Source organism: Ictidomys tridecemlineatus, chromosome 8 (genome assembly GCF_052094955.1).
Source record: "Ictidomys tridecemlineatus isolate mIctTri1 chromosome 8, mIctTri1.hap1, whole genome shotgun sequence".
Taxonomy (NCBI): Eukaryota; Metazoa; Chordata; class Mammalia; order Rodentia; family Sciuridae; genus Ictidomys; species Ictidomys tridecemlineatus.
In genome coordinates this window covers 49,094,251-49,108,889 of record NC_135484.1, presented here as the reverse complement: position 1 = coordinate 49,108,889, position 14,639 = coordinate 49,094,251, and the positions used below count along the sequence as shown (strand labels likewise).

General features: G+C 36.4%; 1 protein-coding gene across 50 annotated transcripts in view; it reads right to left on the bottom strand.

Annotated features, from left to right (window-relative positions):
- Nucleotides 1–14,639, bottom strand: part of LOC120889308 (uncharacterized) — a 306,686-nt gene that overhangs the window by 134,421 nt on the left and 157,626 nt on the right. For 43 of the 50 annotated variants that reach the window (XR_013424946.1, XR_013424945.1, XR_013424947.1 and 40 more), the window contains 2 exons: nucleotides 5,109–5,262; nucleotides 3,131–3,240 (listed from right to left, as the gene is read on the bottom strand). The exons of 2 other annotated variants lie outside the window; for them this stretch is intronic. The gene's annotated coding sequence lies outside the window, so the exon portion shown is untranslated. Of the gene's footprint in view, nucleotides 1–3,130; nucleotides 3,241–5,108; nucleotides 14,354–14,639 lie in introns of those variants that run through there. 5 more of the 50 variants (XM_078019402.1, XM_078019406.1, XM_078019404.1 and 2 more) reach the window with 4 other exon arrangements.

The following is a 14,639-nucleotide window of genomic DNA, read 5'->3' as shown; positions in this document are numbered from 1 at the left end:
GGCCACTGAATCAGAATTCTAACAGGATATCTATATTCAAGAAAAGAGGAGAGAGAAAGAGAGAGAGAGAGAGAGAGAGCCCTTAATAATGACTGTCATAAGAATGTGTATGTATATAAAGCTACACTGAAATAACACGTATGCACATATATTTTTTATGATTCCTTCTTAACTAGCATTTTCAATTTACTAACCTATTGTGATATCTGATAAGAGAATTTCCATAGGCAACCATGTAAAAGGGATCACAGATTCTAAATAAGCTAAAAATTGGGGGCACATTTAGAAAAACTATCCTCCAAAAATTTATTTAAATCATTAAAATCTTTTTCATTCAATTATTAAAACTAAAGCTTTTCAGGTAAAGATTATAGCAAGATGATGACTATGCTCATAAATCCATCTTTCCCATCTCCGTAAATGTTTTTCAAAAAACACCCCCACACCAGCAGTGACAAACAGGAAGAATGCCATAAGCTCCTGGGAAATTTTGAGGAATTTTTGAAAGATAGAAAGCCGATGACGTCAGAATGTCAGAGAAACAAAACCAGAGAAAACAACATCGCAAAACACAGAGATAAGGAAATTGCTGTTAAAAGCAATTTCACATAAAAACAATAGTCAGGGTTCATAAAGAGGAGGATCATGGGACATAACCATTGTAATAAGGTACCATATTCTGATTAATTAAGCCAGTTTGGCCCCTCTAATGTCGCTTATATAAGTGTTCAGCAGCAGATATGTTTCCCCAAATATCCTTTCTTTAACTTCCTCTAAAGAAAGTCTGGATCCATAATGAGTGAGTGACCTTGAAGGACAGTATCTTGACACTTATGATGGAGCTTAGGGAAAAACTGTACAGACTGAAGAAACTTCACCCTCCATAAGAGACCAGGAAGAAATGTAACAAGGAGAGTAACCCTATTTCAGCTTGCTCATACTAAAGCGACAAATACACTACTTTTGGAAGTGTGTGTTTTGTCATTAAAAAATATTCCCAAAATATCTGGGTGTGATGGCACAGGCCTGTAATCCCAGCAGCTCAGGAGGCTGAGGCAGAAGGATCATGAGTTCAAAGCCAGCCTCAGCAAAAGCAAGGCTGTAAGCAACTCAGTGAGACCCTGTCTCTAAATAAAATACAAAATAGGGCTGGGGACATGGTTCAGTGGTCAAGTGTTCCTAAATTTAATCCCTGGTGCCTGTCCCCCCCTAAAAAATATTCTAAAATATATGTGAATAAATACATTCCTCAAAGCATCACTGTACCCCAACTAGTTTAAGAGCACAGAATTAATAGGGACCACTCACCCTGGGAGAAAATCCTCACAATCTAGCAACCACATCCTCTCCTCCCATTGAACTTCACCAGGAGTCTACTTTAACCCAAATGTATGTTTACAAACAATTAAGTTTGTAAATTAACATACACAAATGTATATAGTCAAGAAATACCAAATTTCCCAAATTTTATTAAAAAAAAAATGAAAAACTCATAGAACCATACAACAAGCTCAAGGACAAGAAACTTCAAGAAATTACACCAAGGTCTCACACAATTTCATTGCCTGTAATCTAAATTAAACTGAAATTTAAAAAACATCCAGGCAAAATAAACAAAGACATGTTGCGTACAGAGGAACAAAGATAAGGATGACATGAGAGTTCTCACTGGAAACAATGCAAGCTTTGAAGATAGTGGGCTACATCTTCAAACAACTGAAGGGGAAAAAAACGATGAGAGAGAGAAATTAGAACCCAGAATATATGCCCTGAAAATAGCATGAGTACAGTAATTCTCTGATACATGAGTAAAGAAGTAGATCTTTCTTCCTCCAATAATAGTGGGTTTAAGAAGTATAGCTGTATCTTTACAAATACAAAGGTAAAATAGAAGCTGGGAATAAGTTATCAACATGAGTACAATTTGTCATGGTATATTTTTGCAATGCTATTTTGGCATATAAGAGAGACCTTTAAAACACATTAAGTTGTAACCCAAGAGGGATAAAGGGGAAAAAAATGATGGATTAAAACAAGAAAAAAATAGCTTTCTTTTAAATTCTTCTCCAAAACAAGGGGTGGTTAATGTCAAGGGAAAGTCCCCAGGTACACTCTGGCATTTAGCTAAATCCAGTCATGCTCTACCTACAGCTGGGTGAATTTCCTTTCATTTCCTCCTTTCTTCATCCTCCTCACTGGGCCAATCCTCCCATAAAAGTCACAAGAAAGCAGATGAATGTCCTTGGAAGCAAATCTCCGGAGGGTTCCAAGGTCTCCAGAGTTGTTGTTAACCTCTCTCAGAGCGCAGATGGCAGGGTGCAAAATCTCACAAGCAACCCAGACGCCCAGCAGTAGAGTTCAAGCACTTATGAATAAATCATGCCTCTCCGCTCAGTATTCTGGCCCTGAGTACTGGGTAGCATTTGTCATTCACCTGGGCCCTGAACATCTCATTACAGGGCTGAAGAAATTCTGATGATATATTCTTTATGAACAGCCTATATACAACACTGGGGATTTCTTGGGCATATGTACATCTGTGCGAAGAATTCTCAACTTGCTCTTGGTATAATGGCCTTGACAGTGACAGAGACTCCCACCTGCCCCTCAATGAAAGGATGCATTTGGCTCAATAATAATTAGCATCAATTATGGGGGAGCTCTTTTTTTTGAGGACTGAGTAAGGCCCTCCCAGGGTGCAGGTGCAGAATTATCCTCGTGACCTTTTGCTCTAGGATCGGTCATGGAGGAGAGGAGTGGGAGCCGTCAGGAGGGAATCACAGGCTGTTTATCTTCCCTAAGAATCATTGTCTGGCCTCTGCTATTCATGTCAGCAGTGGCATTTTCCTCTCGGGAGACCTGCAAGAGAGGCTGGGATGCCTCATCTGCTTGCTTGCTAATGGGCACCTGGCTTTATTTTCTGGGTATCTTTATGCTCATTCTTAAGGAAAGAAAAACCACTTTATTACAAGGAACAAAAACATAATGGAAGGAACACAGGTGGCTAGAGACTGACTGACAGGCAAGGACATAAGGAAAAAGACTCCAGACAAGGCTCCTGTGTTTCCCAACAGCAGTTTCTGGCTACCAGTGTACGTGTGCAGCCTGCCCTGTGTGGAGGACGACTCACCAGAGGCAGCCAAGACACAGACCTCTCTTCACTCACAGGCCGCCAATAATGCAGGTGGACAAGATGCTCCGAGGACACTGGCCTTTTCCCTCATTTGCTTTAGGTTCTTGCTTGATAGCATAAGAAGAGAAAGAAAAAATATATATATATATCAAAAAGCAGCTGTGATCAGCTATTCCTCTAAAGAACTGTTTTGAGAATTATGCAGATTGAACAATTTCCTGGCTCTTCGCCATTTTGAGAGATAAATGGAACTCATGCTGAAGCACATCTCAGGTATCACTGACCTCTCGTATAGCTTTAGTGATCATCTGGTACCTCAGATTACGACAATCTAAGCCCTGGCTCCCCCAGTATGAGATCCTGAAAGGTGGAGGGAGCATATGACCCATGTTTGCTGATCCACAGACCTTCCCAGTGTTCCTGAAGGTGGTTGGCAGCTGCAGTAGATGAGTAAAGACCTCAGGGGACAGAGGAACTGGTACCAGTCAATTGGAGTAGGCTAAGCTTCAGAGTCCTACTGCGAAAATTGGGGTCAACATCTACATTTCCTGTAGTCACTTCTCAGTGATTTTTCACAAGCAGAAATTTCATCTCCCCTACAATTTTAGGTTACCACTTCATTTTTTTCCCTTAACACTTATCACTGACTAAAATGCTACTTAATTCATTCAGTTCTTACATGTTCATCTTCACTTCTTTCCATAACAGCAGGGATTTCTGCCTGTTTTGTTTACTGCTTCCGTCACAGTTGCTAAGTAGCATTTAGCAGACCCTTAATAAAATCTGCTTAACCAATTAATTAAGCAACAAAGACATGTAAATGCTTTGTATCACTTTGGTGCTTAAAAATTGTTTACCTAAAAATGACTGTGGTGGGTGAAATAAGCCATATTCCAACCAAATGTCTTTGTTTTAGTCAATGAAAATGTCTTTATGAGAGTCTTTTTTCATAAATTGGATTTTTAACAATATCACAATTTATCTATTAAGTTTTTGCCTTTTTCTTTAAAAAAACAAAGGTATTATTAACACTTTCTTTTGCTAGTTCAAAGATACTCAGAATGGCATTTATATCACTAATGGTATTAATGGAAAGGAAAATCAAGACCAAAATTAAAGATAAAATTGTAAATCTTACACATTGATTTGTTTGCAAACAGTAGTAGTAAATACACAGGTTACTACAAGGGCTCACAAATCATTAAAGTATTTAGATTGTCTTTGAGGTCACATCTTCCAATAATATTTAGATCTGATTATTTCAAACTCTCCACTCTGACCTGTTTTAATTACATTTGCTATCATTAGAATAATACTCCATATTACCAAGTCTCAAATATATTTTTCCAAAGTTCCTTCATGATTTGAGACACCTATGGTAAGCAGAATAATGCTCTCTTTACCCATCCCCCAAAACATTCATATCCTAATCTTCAAAACCTATGAATATCACTTGACATGTAAAATTGTACAGATGAGAGTGTACAGAAGAGATTTAGTTAAGGATAGTGTATAGATGAGAGTGTACAGATGAGATTCAGTTAAGGACAGTGCAGTGGGAAGATTATCCTGGATCTTCTAGGTGGGTCCAGTTTAATTTCATGAAAAGTGGAGGAGACCTTCCTTGTGCTGAATGCTACCTATTCTGGCCTCACTGCCCACCATGTCTCTGTATGCACTGTATTCTAATAGCTACACTGTTCACCAAAAATGGAGCACAGAATTGAGAATAGAAACTTCCCTATGTTTATTCTTACTCTTCCCTCCATAGAGTTTCATGTTCCCACCTTAAAAACTATTACCCACCATTCACAGTCCAGTTGGAATCATCCCTAGCTTTCAAGTCAAATGCAATGATTCTCTCACTTCTTTTTCATTCAGTGCCTACACAATTAAGTAGAAATGTTTTCACTTTGCTTTGCATTATTTTTTTTGTCCCTATAATAGTTAGCTTCCTGTAGCTTTGACAAAATACCTGAGAAAAAACAGATGAAAGAGGAGAGGTTTATTCTGGCTCATGTTCAGAGGTTTCAGTCCATAGTCGGCTATCTCCATTGCTGTGGGCTGTGGTGAGGCAGACGGTGATGGCAGAAGGGAATATCAGAAGAAGGTTGCTTACTTCATGAAGACTAGGAAGCAAAGAGAGAAAGTGAAGAAGGGACCCAGGGACAAGAAATACTCTTCCAGAGCTCATGCCCAGTGACCTACCACTTCCAACTGAGACCCACCTTCTACAGTTTCTAACTCCCAATAATGCCATCTTCTATAAATCCCAGAATGGATTAATCTACTTACAAGGTCAGAGCACTCATAACCCAATCACTTACCAAAATTCCTGCCTCTGAACATAGCTGCATTCAATACATGGGGCATTGGGGAACACTTCATATTCAAATTATAACGTTTCCCCTCTACCCACCATAGTTTCCAAAGTTCAGGACCCTGTGTTTTTTATCTTTGCATCTCTACTTTGGAATAATATACATAATGCCTACTTTATATAATTCCAACAAATAAAGTCTGTTTATTTCCCTCATCTCTAGAAAGGTTTGTAGAGAATAGTTTTACTCAGTTGTCCTCTGAGTTTGGTAGAGAAGCAGTCTTGGATACACATGAAAAGACAGATGATAAATATCTATTTCCAGGTGTCAGGAAGTAAATTCAGTATGAGATCTCACAAGTGGATGGAAATGCTTATAGAAAACAGCCTCAATGATTCTAAATTGCTATTAAAAAGAAAAAGTACATAATGTAATCAAAGACAAAAATGAATAAGTAATAACACAGGTGGCTGTGTGACACAAATCAAAGAGAAAATGGCTAGTTCCTAAGAGTAAAAATAAATGTAGAGAATCAAGAGATGTTCTTACCAATGAGTATGATAAAAGATACTAAAAACTAAATAGGCCCAAGAGGAAAGGAAGAGAACACAGCCAAGAATCAAAATGGCAGGTGTCTTAATTGCTCACCAGTCTCAGAAAACTCACTCGGCAAATAGAATATTTTTGCTTTCACTCAAAAGGTATTGTTTGTGTCCCTGATATTTGCAATATATTTTGTAATCATTTCTGAGGACATGAAATTTAAAGAACCTACTCTTTGTTCTAAAGTTGTCCATAGAATAGTAAAGATAGAAGGCAGCATACATTGAGTAATTAGGACAATGAAAAGCCAAATAATTATTATTCAGTGCAATAAGTATTAGAATATCTATAGGCTACTGGTTCTTATGTGTGTTAGGATTATTTCAGTTATAAGCAATAGCAAACCTAACTCAAAATAGGTTGACATTTATGACTGAAAATCTTCTGGGTAGAGTTATTTTCATGCATAGCTGGGTTTGGGGCTCAAGTGATATCAAAAGATTTTGGTCTTTTATCTCTGGGTTTTTCTCTCTTCCAATAGGTAACTTTGTTTTTAGACCCCACATAGTGGCAAAATGGATCTATTTTTTTTGTCAGTTTTATTTCTGATGTAACAAAGTATATTTTTCAAGAACTTCCAGCAAAATGTTATTATACTGCATTGGTTTTGATTGGGTCATTTGCTCATCTTTGAAAAAAAAATTGTCATGACCGAGAGAATGTGACATTCTGACCAGACATTGACACTTTTTTCATTTTGATTCATGGAAGCAATCAACTCTACCTGAAGTATAAGAACTGAGAAAAAGAGAAGAGGTGGTACCCAGATGAAATCCAGGGTGCCATTAAGTGATGGGAGCAAAGAGGAAGAGTAACTATGGAGATGCAAAGGTCATACTAGGACATACAATCTCGAGAAAAAGTCCATAGATCAAATAATTATGAAGATAAATCTTGAATGATAGTAATGACAGACTACATGAATTTGTTTCCTTATTCACCCCAGGGCTAAGAGTGGGTGAAAACTACTACAGGAGATCACCAAGATTAATGTGTTACAGTTCTCTTTCTATATGGCTTCTCCTCTTAGTGTGGATCAAGGATTTCCCAGTATCATAGATGCTACTTATTTAAAAATAAAACTTTAATAGGAATCATTTCACATCACTTGAACCTTGAATTGTGGGGGCTAGAGCCTAGAATCTGTACTTTAACAAAACCAAATTTAGTCCAAAGGATCCTTATGTTCTTTGAAGTTTAAGAACCACAGTTGTATATTCAAATAATTTATAAAATTTCATAGGAGAGTATGGGTACAAAATTCATTCATTCAAGGAGCAGGTATTTATTGAACATCTAATACTTGCCTGGAATCTTCTATGCATGGAGAATAAGGAAGGGAAAAATAGTTCCTGCTAACAGGATATTGTTTATAAGGGCCAGACAAAAATATGGGGCCCTCTTGTTTAGAAATTTAAAATTATAAGACAGAGCAAACAGACATCAAACCAAGTAAGACTACTTAAGTCACATCTCCATGAAGTTTGCACTGCCTGTTTCTATAACAGCTCTAATCTAGTTGAGCTAGAAAATGTGTCCCCTTAAAAAGAATTCTTGCTCATCCTGTCCCAAGAATATCCAATGTAAAAGAATCTGACCACCACAGGCAGAAGTTTCTGTGAAACCAAAGGAAGAGGCAGATAGATCCAGAATTACACAGAGTACAATTCATTGGAAACTTACTGACAAAAGCATGGTTATAGGTGGCAGCAAGACCAGAGGGTCCCTTGGATTTGGATCAAATGAAGGGGGGCTTATTTAGCCATCAGGACAAAAGTGATTCTCATTTAAACTGGAATATACTTTATCTGCCTGAAAATTTCTAACTCCAGGATTTAGGTCTTAACACTCCACATAGTACTCTAATGGCTTCATTTACTTATTGTATGCTGGGAAACTATGTGGGGAAAAATAGTATAGGGTTACTCAATGGCAATCATGGAGATTGGCTGTGGTTGATGGCCAAGACAAACTAGATCCCTACACATGCTGAGAAGTAATCATACAGATACACACACACACACACACACACACACACACACAACTTTATGATCTTTTTGCTTCTGTTCCTCTAATAAAAGTAGGATTAAAAAAATTAACTGAGCCCTTTATTTCTTCAAGCTGTTAATGTTTTGCAGGTCAGGAAGTATCTTTGAAGTTGATATAGAGCAATATGAAGTTTTTCCACTTTATTGCTTCAATAGTTTTCTAAATCCATTATTAAAAAAAAAAAAGATCAAGAGACAAAAATAGAAAAAGTTCTAAAATTGACTCAAATACAAATGGTAAATACAAAGTATAATAAAAAGTTAAAACAATTCAGTAAATGATGTTAGGATTGATTTATCCTTCTGGTTGCATATTGATGTAATTCTCAATAAGTCAGAGTTTGAATTTGGAAAACATTAAGGCTCAAGACTACTAGGAGAAAACATAGGGAAATGCCTTCATAACCCTATTGAGGTAAATGCCCTAAATCAAAAAATGAATCTTTGTACATTTTATTTATAAGTTTAATACTGAACAATGCAATCTTATTCCATGGAAAAAAATATTTAAAAGGCAAACAACAAAACAAAAACCTGCTTGCTATTCTATCATAGACTAAGTGCTGATCTCCCAAATTTTTCAAGAACTATTAGAAAAGGAAAAGACCGATAACATAGTAGAAAATGATCAGAGTAGAGCTCACAGAGCAGAAAATATAACTCTTAAACATATGAAAAGATGTTCAGTTTCAACTTCAATAAGAGAAATGCATTTTCACCTATCAAAATTAAAAGCACTTGAAATTTTGATTAGCACTTTGGAAAATGCTATCAGCAAATAAATATTCTCATACACTATTGAAGGACGTATCCTGCAGAGGACAAGTAGGTGTTAATTGTCCATATTACAAATGCATGTACTCTTAGATACATCAATATCACTTTCAAGAGAGATATTTGCATATGTGCAGGTGATAGGCATAGAAACAGATTCATTACAGCATTGTCTGTACTAACCTAAGTTCAGTTGCCACCCAAATGGCCATCTTTAGCATACAGACTGCATAAATTAAGTTGCTTCCAATCAATTGCAGCTATAAAATAGAAATTGTGGCACACCTCTATCATGTAATGCATTTTAAATGAAAATTGAAAGCTATAGAACAATGGGTATTATGTGCAACCTGTCATGTAAAATATGAAGCTTATGATTATTTTAAAATGGTAAGCATTATGTGTTGCTTTTTTTTAACCTTGTGTGCTTACATAGTTCATATATGAACACATTTTAGAAATTTGTAGTTCTTAAAAAAGTACCCACAATGTTTTTTTGAACATCTTTTTACTCTGAACCATTAAATAATTATGTGCTGATTTACAGTACACACTGGCAATAATTTGTTGTAAATCTACCTATTTTATACCTTTCCCAATTTACATCATAGAGCACCTAACTGGAGACTACATGTCACAGATAATATCAATAATATGAATAACAAACTGATAGTGAAAAGTTATCAAGTGCCTGCTATTCTTAACATTACATATTTTAAAAAGTATAAACTTTAATGAATTCTCAAAACAATCTTATGAGTGAGATCATAAAGGGTGAGAGGTACCGAGAACCCAGAGGTAAAGGAAATGTGCAGAAGGGTCAGCCACCTCAATGCCTGTCTTCCTCCACATTGTCTTTCTCCACACCTCTTCAGAGCACTCAATTAACATTTATTAAGTAAATTAATAGATAAAAATTGACTTTGCAAGGGGAAAAATTGAGATGGTATCAGTTAACAGTGCTCCCAGTCCTAGGGAACCATAAAAATATGAACAATTAAAATGCAACCTTTCCTGAGATTGTTGTGGTTTAGATCTTGAATGTCTTCCAAAGGTCCATAATGCAAAAGTCTGATTCCAGCTTGGTACTCCTGGGAGGTGATGGAAACTTTGAGAGATGGGGCCTAATGGAAGGTCTTTATGTCTTTGGGGGTGTGCTCTCAAAGATGATTATGCTACCCAATCTTTTTGTCACTCTCTCTCACATCCTACTCATGAGATGAACAGTTTTGCTCTGTCATGGATTCTCTGCCATTGACATACAGCTTTCCAATGAAAGACCTAAAAGCAATGAGCCCACCTGATTATGAAGTGGAACCACTAAAACTATGTGCCAAAACAAACCTTTTCTTTTTATAAGTTTATTAACTCAGCTACTTGTTATAGTGATGCAAATTCAACTAACACAGAGCACATCTGTTGGAAGTCCTATGTTTGAAAGAAATATAATTTAAGAACTGAAGGGAAATATGGATTCACATTATTCAAAAGTTTAAGAATATACTTAGACATGGCTTGGTCCAAAGTCACAAATGGCATCATTATGGTTAGACCCTTCTGGCTATCACCACAAGTTGTCACCATTTTGCATTCTGTTCCCATGCATCAACTCTGTTTTCCTCTAGGTTGACTTCATTATCCATTTGACTTGACTGTACCTAAGGGAACACAAGCTACTCTATAACATTTGACCTGCTTTTCCTTTTTTCACTGTTTGGAACTGAATTCGACTTTCTTGTGATTTTGTGTTGCATTTTATCTGTATGTCTTAGTACCACATGTTTGTAGAGAGAGAATAATACCAAATTTCTACAAGCACAGTGCCAGGGAAGCTGATAAAACAACAAAAGCTTAAACTCCATTTAAGTAACAGGATATTTTAAATTTTCACTAAAATAGTCGGGGGAGAAGAGGTCATTTAAAAGGCAAAACCCATTTCTTTTAAGCAAATTTGCCAAAGTCCCAAGTATTAAATGCCATGCCAACAGTTTCACCTTTTTATCTATTCAGGGCTCTGGAAAAATAAATTGAAATATGCCAGCTACCATCAAAAGCAAAGTAGAGAAGTTTGGATGGTATGAGCTTTGGTTGCCAATTGAAAAGTTCCTTATTCTTTCTCTGTTATTTGTTTTTCTTGTTGTGCCAAGAAAAAAAAAGAGAGAGAGAGAGAGAAAGAGAGAGATTACTAGTTTGAAAGCCAAATTGGAGTAAGTGCTGTGGGATAATTTCCTACATTATCTTAATTTAAAATCAAGTGAGAAACTATTTATGTATAAAGACCTGATTGTGAAGTGTGGATAGTATTCCTCCGGTGGGACTATTTAGGGTGAATCTTCTCTCCTAAGATGAAATTTCCATTCCCCTAAACATATTTATCAGGAATCCATTTGGATAAAATATGCATGCTTTCTTCCTCTTGTGTATACCTACGATACTACATCATTGTATCTCTATTCCCTAAGGAGATCAGGTAAACATGCAGTCAGAAGGAACCAAATCTCTATTTCAAGGACAAACACTCACAGGGTGACTATTTTTGCAGTTTACCTGGAAATTTCCCTCTTTTTTTTTTTTTTGAAATTATAGGCATGGTGTCACAAGAACCTTCTTAGTTCCTAGCAAATCATTTTTTGTTAACTGTGTTTGGTTTGAGATTCAGGATAGGGATGAGAAATGGGTCACATAACTCTGTATTAATACTTAATGATTATTTAGGTAGGATACAGGAGTTGCTGCTATAAATTGCACATTAATTTGTAAGGCCAAATTTTACAATTGGACTTGGGAGTTTCAAAGAGACGATTTCCAAGAAACAGCCCCAAATGAGTAAATGAAATACTTTTTAACATTGCCAATTAAGAAGCAAGAAATGTACATAAAAATATACAAAGAAGGAAGTTAAGCTGTAGACACTGAGTGGTTTATTGGCTACAATATAAAAATACAATGATAGATTTCTCAATATTCTGCTAGAGTTCCATGACTTAAAATGCCAAGGAGCAAACATAATGAGAAAGAAATCTGACAGCTTTTTTAGAAAATGCTCTACCAGTGAAGCAGCTCAACTACACTGACTATTCTCTGTCAACTCAACTTCAAATTGTATTGTCTAAATCTTGCCATCAGGAGAAAGAATAGATATATTCTTAATGAGTCACGCTTCATTTCTTCTGGTGTGTTTGGCAGACAGAAATCTACTTTGATTAAAGAGCAGAGTAAGAGTGGGTGGAATAAAAGAAATCTTTGTTGGCTACAGGGAACATGGAGGAGGCCTTTCCTGGCACCAACTATCCATGTGGGGCTCCCCTACGTTTCCTAGTCTCCTTTTTTAGTTAGGTTGTGACCATGTGGCTGAAGTCTTACTAATGAAAATATGAATGGAAGACTGATCTCAGGAAGTTATGAACAGATGTGAAGTCTCCACTGACTCCTTGGATGGAAAGAACTCTGAAGCAGGGTCATTATAAAAATGGAAGCAGCTGGATTCCAGAAACATCATCGGAGAACCACTAAGCCACCAACACCTGACTTGCATCAGATTATGATGTGAGCAAGAAGAGAAGCTTGTCCACTCAGTGGTGTTGGATTAAGTCACCAAGATTCTGGGATGTGCATCACTGACCTTTACAATTGCTTGTTGAAAAAAAACAACAAAAATTTGAGTGTCACCGTCTAAATTCCTTTACAATTTCCTCTTAGAATGATCTTCATTCCATGTTGTAAAGCATCAAGTAAGTAACCCATAACATAATCAAGAATGAGTGCTGTCAGCTCTTTTTATCTTTAGTAAGATTCTTAATTGGAAAACTGTGCTCAGATAGTGTGACTCTATCGCCCATTGTCAAGTGCCAGCACATTATAAGAATGAAGTAGCTCGTCTGGATTGCCAGTTGTTTTGTCCCCAACTCCCGTTGCCTTGTATTCTAGCCTTCGTTCTTCTATTCAACATTATAAATTGTCATGTTGTCTATATGGATGTGTTGATTATTCCTTCAAATGGATGAAGCAGCAGGGCTTCAGTGGAGCATTTTCCCTCGACTTAAGCTTCTCCTGGGCTAGCCCCACAGTGTCATTGCAGCTGTGCTATTGAGAAGCACAGAGCCACACAATGTAGTCAGGTTTATGCTCTGCTATTTTCTGGCTATGCAATCTTAGGAATGTTACTTAACTACTTTAAATTTGAGAATTTTTTAATCTGTTGAAAAGGAATAATGATATCTGTCTAACAGTTACTTGAGCAAATTAAGCAAGAAAAATGCTTATAGAAGTGTGGGTAACATTACCTCGCATAAAACGAGTGGTAAGTAAATATGTGTTGAATATTTGTGAATTCCCATAAAGAGCATAAAAGAAGCGAAGTCTGCACATTATTTTTAAGAGTCCTCCACAGTGATGTGCTGGTATATTAACAAACGTGAAGTCATTGCATGTGGAGCTGTGAAGTCATGGGCAGTAGAACACTGTGATACGGTTTTCTGCCATATAGACACAACAGACATGAATGACCTCAAGTGCATAGGTCATGCTAAAATGCAGAAAAATAATTAAGTAGTTACCAGTTTTGATTTTTAGTACCTTTGTGTAATGAAATTTATTACATTTTAAGTTTATCGAATTTAATTTTTTAAATGTCTTTATGTAACAACAAGCATTTCAGGATTTAACTAGCAGCTCCCATGTAAGCCAGCTCCATCATACGCTATGATCGTCCACTTAAATTTGCTTGGATTAAGTGTTAGTGAACTGCACATGCTTTTATTCCATTATGTGACTCCCAGGAAGGTTGCATGTTACAGGAGGGAAAAGGAGCTGGGTTTCACCAGCTCTGAGATGCATGAACTCTGGGAACCTTAGGCAAATGACTTAACCTTCCCAACCCTCATTTTCTTCACTTTGACAATTGAGGGTTGGGACTAAAATTAATAACTCAGAAAACTTTTATAAATTGAGATAGTTCATGTAAAAGAATCTGATATAATGCTTAACACAACATTCAAGAATTCAGTGTTGTTATTACCATTCTCCTCTCCCCAGTCCTTTTTTGTCTTCAAAATGTATAGAAGAAAAATAAACTAACCAAGGAACCAAACAATATCCCTTTGCACCTGATAAAGAGAAGTCCTTGAACCAAGAAACCTCACCCAGATTGTGTCTTTGTGTGTTTTTATGTTTCTTTGTTATCCTGCCAAAAGCAAATAACCAGAACTGATGCCATATAGGAGCAATTACTATTTACAAGAAGCAGCCCTTCCATCAGGGTGCAGATAAGAAACAACATTCCCTGAATCTTTTGAAAGGACTAGGTTTTAAATCTGGGTCAAATAGGATGTTATGTCTGCATTGTAGGTGTGTACAAGAAAAAAGCATCTTGAAAATGCTAACTCAAAAGAGAATCCAGAATCCCTCCTGAAGATATCATTCACAACTCCAGTCCTGATTTTTGCTAATTTCAAGGATGAGATTAATATTTGACACACAAAAGTTTCTAAGAAAAAAGTAATATAAATTTATGCATAAACTCATAACTAATTAATTATTAGACTTATTTTTCACTTAGAAAGGCTTATTTTATATTTAGCCTTTAAAAATAATATGAAATCATGAGGTTCAGACACTGACATCTACCACACCAGCTGCTCAAATATTATTAAGAATTTCTATTTAAAGAAAACCTCAAATGGGTCAATGTTAGCCTTAGCCACAGGAATGTATTTAAAGGATGAAAATGTTCTTTACAGATGACAATTTACCTTTGTGTCT